Source organism: Mytilus californianus, unplaced genomic scaffold, assembly GCF_021869535.1.
Source record: "Mytilus californianus isolate M0D057914Y unplaced genomic scaffold, xbMytCali1.0.p SCAF_2, whole genome shotgun sequence".
Classification (NCBI taxonomy): Eukaryota; Metazoa; Mollusca; class Bivalvia; order Mytilida; family Mytilidae; genus Mytilus; species Mytilus californianus.
In genome coordinates, this window is record NW_026262668.1 from 91,808,150 (window position 1) to 91,816,660 (window position 8,511).

At 33.5% G+C, this 8,511-nt stretch overlaps 1 long non-coding RNA gene across 1 annotated transcript in view; it reads left to right on the forward strand.

Annotated features, from left to right (window-relative positions):
* The first annotated feature begins 4,927 nt into the window (after window positions 1–4,927).
* Window positions 4,928–8,511, forward strand: part of LOC127728497 (uncharacterized) — a 42,184-nt gene continuing 38,600 nt past the window's right edge. The window contains exon 1 of the long non-coding RNA XR_007994145.1: window positions 4,928–5,278. This is a non-coding gene — a long non-coding RNA (uncharacterized LOC127728497). The remainder of the gene's footprint in view (window positions 5,279–8,511) is intronic.

The window sequence follows — 8,511 nt, forward strand, 5'->3', positions numbered from 1 at the left end:
AAGGAAGGTTGGGATTGATTTTGGGGTTATGATACCAACAGTTAAGGAATAAGGGGCCAATAAGGGGCCAAAAATAAGCATTTTTGTAACTTCCAGACAATAACTTGTGTGTTAGCGTATGGATCTCTCTGACATTGTACCACAAGGTTCCATATCACAAAGGGAATGCTGGAATTGGTTTTGGGGGTAATTGCCTCAAAATTTTAGGAATCAGGGGCCAAAAAAGGGGCAAAAAACAAGCATTTTTCTAGTTTCATGACAATAACTTGTGTGTAAGTGTATGGATCTTTCTGAAATTGTACTACAAGGTTCCATATCACAAAGGGAAAGCAGGAATTGAGTTTGGGGGTAATTGCCCAAAACATTTAGGAATAAGGGGCCAAAAATAAGCATTTTTCTAGTTTCCAGACAATAATTTGTGTTCAAGTGTATGGATCTCTCTGAAATTGTACTGCAAGGTACCTTAATACAAAGGGAAGGCTGGGATTGATTTTGGGGGTAATTGCCTCAAAATTTTAGGTGACAAAAAGGGGCAAAAAACAATCATTTTTCTAGTTTCAGGACATTTAACTTGTGTGTAAGTGTATGGATCTTTCTGAAATTGTACTACAAGGTTCCATATCTCAAAGGGAAAGCTGGAATTGAGTTTTGGGGTAATTGCCCAAAACGTTTAGGAATAAGGGGACAAAAAGGGGCCAAAAATAATCATTTTTCTAGTTTCCAGACAATAAATTGTGTTCAAGTGTATGGATCTCTCTGAAATTGTACTGCAAGGTACCATACCACAAAGGAAAGACTGGGATTGATTTTGGGGGTAATTACCTAAAAATTTTAGGAAAAAGGGCCAAAAAGGGGCAAAGAACAAGCATTGTTCTAGTTTCAGGACAATAACTTGTGTGTAAGTGTATTGATCTTTATGAAATTGTACTAAAAGGTTCCATATCACTAAGGGAAAGCTGGGTTTGAGTTTGGGGGTAATTGCCCTAAATGTTTAGGAATTTGGGGCCAAAAAGGGGCCAAAAAACAAGCATTTTTAGTTTCCAGACAATAACTTGTGTTCAAGTGTATGGATCTCTCTGAAATTGTACTGCAAGGTACCATACCACAAAGGGAAGGCTGGGATTGAGTTTGGGGGTGATGAATCAGAAGGGGGTTCAAAAAATTGGGGGGGGGGGGTTTCCTTTTTTTTTTTTTTTCCTTTTTTTCCTTTTTTTTTTTCTTTAAAATTTTCCATTTTAAGTTGGTTATTTTTGATTTATATATAAAAGCAAATAATAATGATTTGGTTTGATTTCATCAAAAATTGAAATATTGGGGTTCTTTGATATGCTGAATCTAACTGTGTATTTAGATTCTTAATTTTTGGTCCCGTTTTCAAATTGGTCTACATTAAGGTCCAAAGGGTCCAAAATTAAACTTAGTTTGATTTTAACAAAAATTGAATTCTTGGGGTTCTTTGATATGCAGAATCTAACCGTGTATGTATTTAGATTTTGGATATTGGACCATAATAGGTAAATTAAAAATTTTTAAGGTCTTAGACCACATTCAGTCTGTGTCAGAAACCTATGCTGTGTCAAATATTTAATCACAATCCAAATTCAGTGCTGTATCAAGCTTGAATGTTGTGTCCATACTTGCCCCAACTGTTCAGGGGTCGACCTCTGCGGTCGTATCAAGCTGCGCCCAGCGGAGCATTTTATTATCCATTATTATATTGATTTTAAAATTACAAATTGCCATAATGTTAATGAAGACTAAGAACAAACTGCTAACTTTGAAAAGGATGTGTGTGAAACTGTTTTTTTTTTAATAGATATTGTTCATACTAAAAGAATGGAGATGAGAATTTATTTATGTTTAGTGTAAGCTAGACTTGAAATGTATTTTGGCATAGCCAGCTTCAGTCTTGAAGTATGAGTAAATTTTTTATGAACTTTAAGAACATAAAAATAAATAGAAAAGATGAAAATGTTTGCTTGAAATAAGACAAAATATCTTGCAGAATAAGACAATGCACATTTTAGTGTTATAGCATTTTGAGCTCACCTGGCCTATTGGCCATCACTTGGCATCAATTATGGTTTCTGTAGTAAGTCAGTTGGTTGTCATTAACTTTTTATGCACCGGCCCTGGCTAAGGGGGCGTTAAGTTTTACCCTTGTCCATCTGTATGTCCGTACTTCTGTCCTTCTGTACATTCCAAAATTAGTTTCCGTTCTCTTACTTTACTTTGCCACAGCCATTTGTAAAGAAACATATACACAATGCTTATTACCACCAAACACAGATCAAGTTTGAATATGGTAGCGTCACTTTTACCAATCTCAAGTTATGTCCTTTTGTAAATGGAAAAATTGCTGAATTTGCCATGTATTTACAAGCGAGGGCATCCATGTCCCATGGACACATTCTTCCTTTTTTTTTTTTAATCTCCTGCTCTGAAACTACTGGGCCAAATATTACCAATCTTTACCCAAAAGTTCCTTATGGAATCTAGTTTTAAAATTGTATCTATTGATTTGATCCATCATCAAACATGACTGTTGTTGCTGAAATAAAACATAGTGGTAAAATTCAGTTTATTGCTTATTCTCTAAAACTAATGCAGTAAGAGTAAAACTGACATAAAAACTGGGTAAAAATTATTAACAGGTTATTGCCTAAAATGATGATTTTAACTATTATTTGCATTATTTGCTGAAACTATTATAGAATAAAGGGAATATCTATTAGAGTAAAATTTTAAGCAAAATAAGATCTACAAATAGTTTAATATGGTCAAAATTGTTAATTGACCACTTATTGGAGTTATTGCCCTTGAAAGACTTTTTTATCCATTTTTGTGTTTTTGCAGAAACTATTATAGATAGAAAGAAATTATATAAATTGAGACTTGCTGTTGGCGGTGTCAACAATTGGTTCAAGTTTGTGATTAGGTCAGTATAAGGGAAACCCCTAATGGTAAATCAATGATATTTTGACTTCTCAGTCATGGTCTATTGACTTTGAAATTTTTGCATAGTTTACATATTAAGTTTGTGATTTGGTCATTTTCAATGTAACCAATTATTATATCTTATATCTGATTTCTATGGAGATAATTTGGCCTTACCCCCTCAGTCAAGGTCAGTTTAAATGGAACCACTTATGATGGGCTAATAATATTTGGTATGCAGTTGTATAAGCATTGGCACAGCCCTGTACCTTCAGTCATGGTTTCATTTACTTTGAATATTTTGCATAATTTACATGTTAAAATATTGCTATTTTAATTTCAAAATAGCAAAAAGGTAAGACATATCTCTCTGTTTTAAGTTTATAACCCATTTTTGCAGTTTTTGTAGAAACCATAATAGATTTGAGAAATCGTTAATTGAGTCTTTATAGGAGTTACTGCCCTTTAATGCTGATTTTACCAATTATATCAGAAACCATAATAGAAAAAAACTGAATTGAGCAAAAATGTTCAGCACAAATAGGTCTACAAATAAGACAACATGGCTGAAATTGTCAACTGACTCCTTAGAGAAGTAATTGCCCTTGAAAGATGATTTTTTTTACCCTTTTTTGTATTTTGAAGAAACTATAATAGATAGAGAAAAATAGTAATAAGTAAAAATAATATCTACAAATAAGTCAACTTGGCTGAAATTGTCCTACTCCTTATATGAGTCATTTCCCCTGAGTGATGATTTTTAACCATTTTTTGTATTTTGTCAAAGTTTATAGTGGATTGTGAAAAACTAGATTTTCAAGTTGGTCAACATGGCCCAATTGTCAGACTCCTTATAGGATTTATGGCCCAACATGATCATTATTTTACTAATTTCTATAATTTTGTAATGGCTTAGAAAGATCTGTATATACTGTAAACAGTAAAAGTGATCATCAATTCAAGGTATAAAATATGCCACTGTAATAATAAGATTTACAAATAATCAAACATAAATTTTTGCAAAAAATTAAATATATATCAAAATGGCATATTCTTACTTAATGAGTGGGTAGATTCAGACTCTTGGGGTCCTCTTGTTATATAACTGCAAGTTTTTGCAGTCTTGTGCTCCATTGATTGGAAAAATGTGTTGTTGTCCATCTATAATGCTTCAAATTTTGATCCTTTTCTTGGGAACCACTCAACAAAATGAAACCAAACTTTGCAGAAATCTTCCTTGCAAGGTCCTATCCCAGTTTTCTTATTTTTGGAGGGGATTTGTCAACAAATATGTCCACCTTGGTCTATTCTAGTTTCTGGCTTGCTGGACTTTTTAAAAACTACATCTAAAGAGCTATTGAATCAGTTGAGACCATCTTTACAGATATAGGTCTTTGAAGCCCTTAACAAATGTTTTTACTTTTGACCAGAAAAACAATATGGTTATTACTACAGAAGTTATAGTTTTCATGATTGAAACTCTATAAGTATTAGATTTTATTTTATTTTCAAAAATAGTTAGGTGAAAATGAAACCAAACTGTGCAGAAAAGAACATAAAACTTACTAAAAACATTTTGGTTTCATAGGGACAAAATAGGCAAGAATGGTCCTGATTCTAATTTTTATGCCCCCACCGTAGCGGTGGGGGCATTAAGTTTTACCCTTGTCCATCCGTACGTACGTAAGTACATCCCAAAATTGGTTTCCGTTCTCTAACTTGAGTTTGCCTCTACCAAATGTTATGAAACTTATACACAATGCTTATTACCACAAAACACAGATCAAGTTTGAATTTTGGTGGCGTCACTTTAACGGTTCTAGAGTTATGCCCCTTTATAAATGGAAAATTTGCAAAATATTTAGTTTCCGTTCTCTAACTTAAAGTTTGCCTCTACCAAATGTTATGAAACTTATACACAATGCTAATTACCACAAAACACAAATCAAGTTTGAATTTTGGTGGTTTCACTTTAACCGTTCTAGAGTTATGCCCCTTTCTAAATGAAAAAAATTGTGTAAAATTTTAATTTTTTTTCTAAATATTTCTTCTATATATTTTAAGTAATTTTTATACGACTGCAAAAAAAATTTGTGGTCGTATATTGGTATGACGTTGGCGTCGGTGTCGTCTGGTTTTCGCACTCTAACTTAAGTTTAAGTGAATGGATCTCTATGAAATTTTACCATAAGGTTCAATACCACAAAAGGAAGGTTGGGATTGATTTTGGGGGTTATGGTACCAAAAGTTAAGGAATGAGGGGCCAAAAATAAGCATTTTTGTAACTTCCAGACATAACTTGTGTGTTAGTGTATGGATCTCTCTGACATTGTACTACAAGGTTCCATATTACAAAGGGAATGCTTGGACTGATTTTGGGGGTAATTGCTTCAAAATTTTAGGAATTAGGGGCTAAAAAAGGGGCAAAAAACAAGCGTTTTTCTAGTTTCATGACAATAACTTGTGTGTAAGTCTATGGATCTTTCTGAAATTGTACTACAAGGTTCCATATCACAAAGGGAAAACTGGAATTGAGTTTGGGGGTGATTGCCCAAAACGTTTAGGAATAAGGGGCCAAAAATAAGCATTTTTCTAGTTTCCAGACAATAACTTGTGTTCAAGTGTATGGATCTCTCTGAAATTGTACTGCAAGGTTCCATATCACAAAGGGAATGTTTTGATTGATTTTGGGGGTAATTGCCAAAAAATTTAAGGAATTAGGGGCCAAAAAAGGGGCAAAAAACAAGCATTTTTCTAGTTTCATGACAATAACTTGTGTGTAAGTCTATGGATCTTTCTGAAATTGTACTACTAGGTTCCATATCACAAAGGGAAAGCTGGAATTGAGTTTGGGGGTAATTGCCCAAAACGTTTAAGAATAAGGGGCCAAAAATAAGCATTTTTCTAGTTTCCAGACAATAACTTGTGTTCAAATGTATGGATCTCTCTGAAATTATACTACAAGGTACCATACCACAAAGGGAAGGCTGCAATTGATTTTGGGATAATTGCCTCAAAATTTTAGGAATTAGGGGTCAAAAAGGGGCAAAAAACAAGCATTTTTCTAGTTTCAGGACAATAACTTGTGTGTAAATGTATGGATCTTTATGAAATTGTACTACAAGGTTCCATATCACAAAGGGAAAGCTGGGTTTGAGTTTTGGGGTAATTGCCCTAAATGTTTAGGAATATTGGACCAAAAAGGGGCCAAAAACAAGCATTTTTCTAGTTTCCAGACAATAACTTGTGTTCAAGTGTATGGATCTCTATGAAATTGTACTGCAAGGTACCATACCACAAAGGGAAGGTTTGGATTGAGTTTGGGGGTGATGAATCATAAGGGGGTTCAAAAAATTTGGGGGGGGGGTTTCCCTTTTTTTTTCTTTAAAATTTTCCATTTTAAATTGGTTATTTCTGAATTATGTATAAAAGCAAATAATAATGATATGGTTTGAATAGGTAAATTAAAAAAATTTAAGTTCTTAGACCACATTCATTCTGTGTCAGAAACCTATGCTGTGTCAAATATTTAATCACAATCCAAATTCAGTGCTGTATCAAGCTTGAATGTTGTGTCCATACTTGATCCAACTGTTCAGGGTTCGACCTCTGCGGTCGTATCAAGCTGCGCCCAGCGGAGCATTTTATTAAAATTGGAGTTATCTTCCTTTGTCCATGATTATAGTTGAATCAACTACAATCAATGCTTTATACAATGCAATGTTTAATTTTGACTTCCACTGATAAAACACAGATCAAGTTCTTGAAGTTGAATTTGGGTAGTGTCACTTTAACCATTATTGAGTTATGCCCCTTTATAAATCGAAAGATTGCAAATTTTTTAGTTTCCATTCTGTAACTTAAGTTTGCCCCAACCAAACATTATGAAACCTATACACAATATTCATTACCACAAAACTAAGATCAAGTACAATTCTTTTGTTTCCGTTTTCTAACTTTAGTTTGCCTCAACCAAATGTTATGAAACTGATACACAATGCTTATTACTACATAATACAGATTAAGTACGAAATTTGGTGGCGACACTTTTACCATTCTTGAGTAATGTCCCTTTATAAACATAAAAATTGCTGAATTTTTCGTTTCCGTTCTCTAACTTTAGTTTGTCTCAACCAAATGTTATTAAACTTATACACAACCGTTCTAGAGTTATGCGTGTTTACAAGTACAAAAATTGCTGAATTTTTAGTTTCTGTTCTCTACTTAAGTTAGCCTTAACCAAATGTTATGAGACTTGCACACAATGCTTATTACCACAAAACTCAGATAAAGTTCAAATTTGGGTAGCGTCACTTTTACGGTTCTTCAGTTGTGTCCCTTTATAAATATATGATATGCAAGCGGGGCATCATCTGTGTCCACATGTGGACACTATCCACATTTATTTTATTTGAAAGAACACAAGAACCCATTGAAACAAAATTCTAGAGTTCCTTTGAAGGCCCTTTACAAGAGTTGTTTCTTTGGTGAGTGGTCAGAATTCAGAATACGTTTATCAGATTATTAAGATATATTTCAGCTTTTTTAGTTTTCCATACTTTGTTCCTTATTAAGTTTAATCCTTAAATGTTACTTTGAACACATTAAATATTCTTCTATTGTCTACAAGGACCAAGTTAAGTCTTGTTAAGATTTTACAATTTCTAAAGTGGCTCATAGCATGTTATTAAAGATATTTAACTACACATATTGAATTGTTTAACAGAATGAATTCAATGATTGAAAATGTGTGTACTCATCAAGGGATGACTACAAATGTCACAATGAAGAACAAATTCTAAACATGACATACAAGGCAATACATTGTTACACTAAGGTTCAGTTTTGGAGGGGGTATTAAGTTTTACCCTTGTCCATCAGTACGTTCGTACGTCCCACAAATTGGTTTCCTTTCTCTAACTTTAGTTTGCCTCAATCAAATGTTATGAAACTTATACAGAATGCTTATTATCACAAAACACAGATCAAGTTTGCATTTTGGTGGCGTCACTTTTACTGTTCTAGAGTTATGCCCTTTACAAATGGAAAAATTGCGGAATTTTTTTTCGTTTCCGTTCTCTAACTTAAGTTTGCTTCTACCAAATGTTATGAAACTTATACACAATACTTATTACCACAAAATTCAGATCAAGTACGAATTTGGGTAGCGCCACTTTTACCTTTCTAGAGTTATGTCCCTTTAAAAATGGAAAAATTGCGAAATTTTTTGTTTGCGTTCTCTAATTTTACTTTGCCTCAACAAAATGTTATGAATCTAGTATACAGGTTTGTTAAGGGGAAGCTCAAACCCGCCCCCGGGTACGTGATTTTCTCGCTGCATTGAACACCCAATTATGGCCTTGTGTTGTTTTCTCGGTTCTTTGGTTGGGTTATTGTCTCTTTGACACATTCCCCGTTTCCATTCTTAATTCTATTGTAGTCACGATTTATTAAAAGCCTGAGATGACAATGCCATGGCAAAAAACGAAAAACAACTAAAAGACAAAGGAAGGTCTACAAAACATAACATTGAATACTAAGACTAAGAATAAGGCATTAAGTTGGGCACTTTTT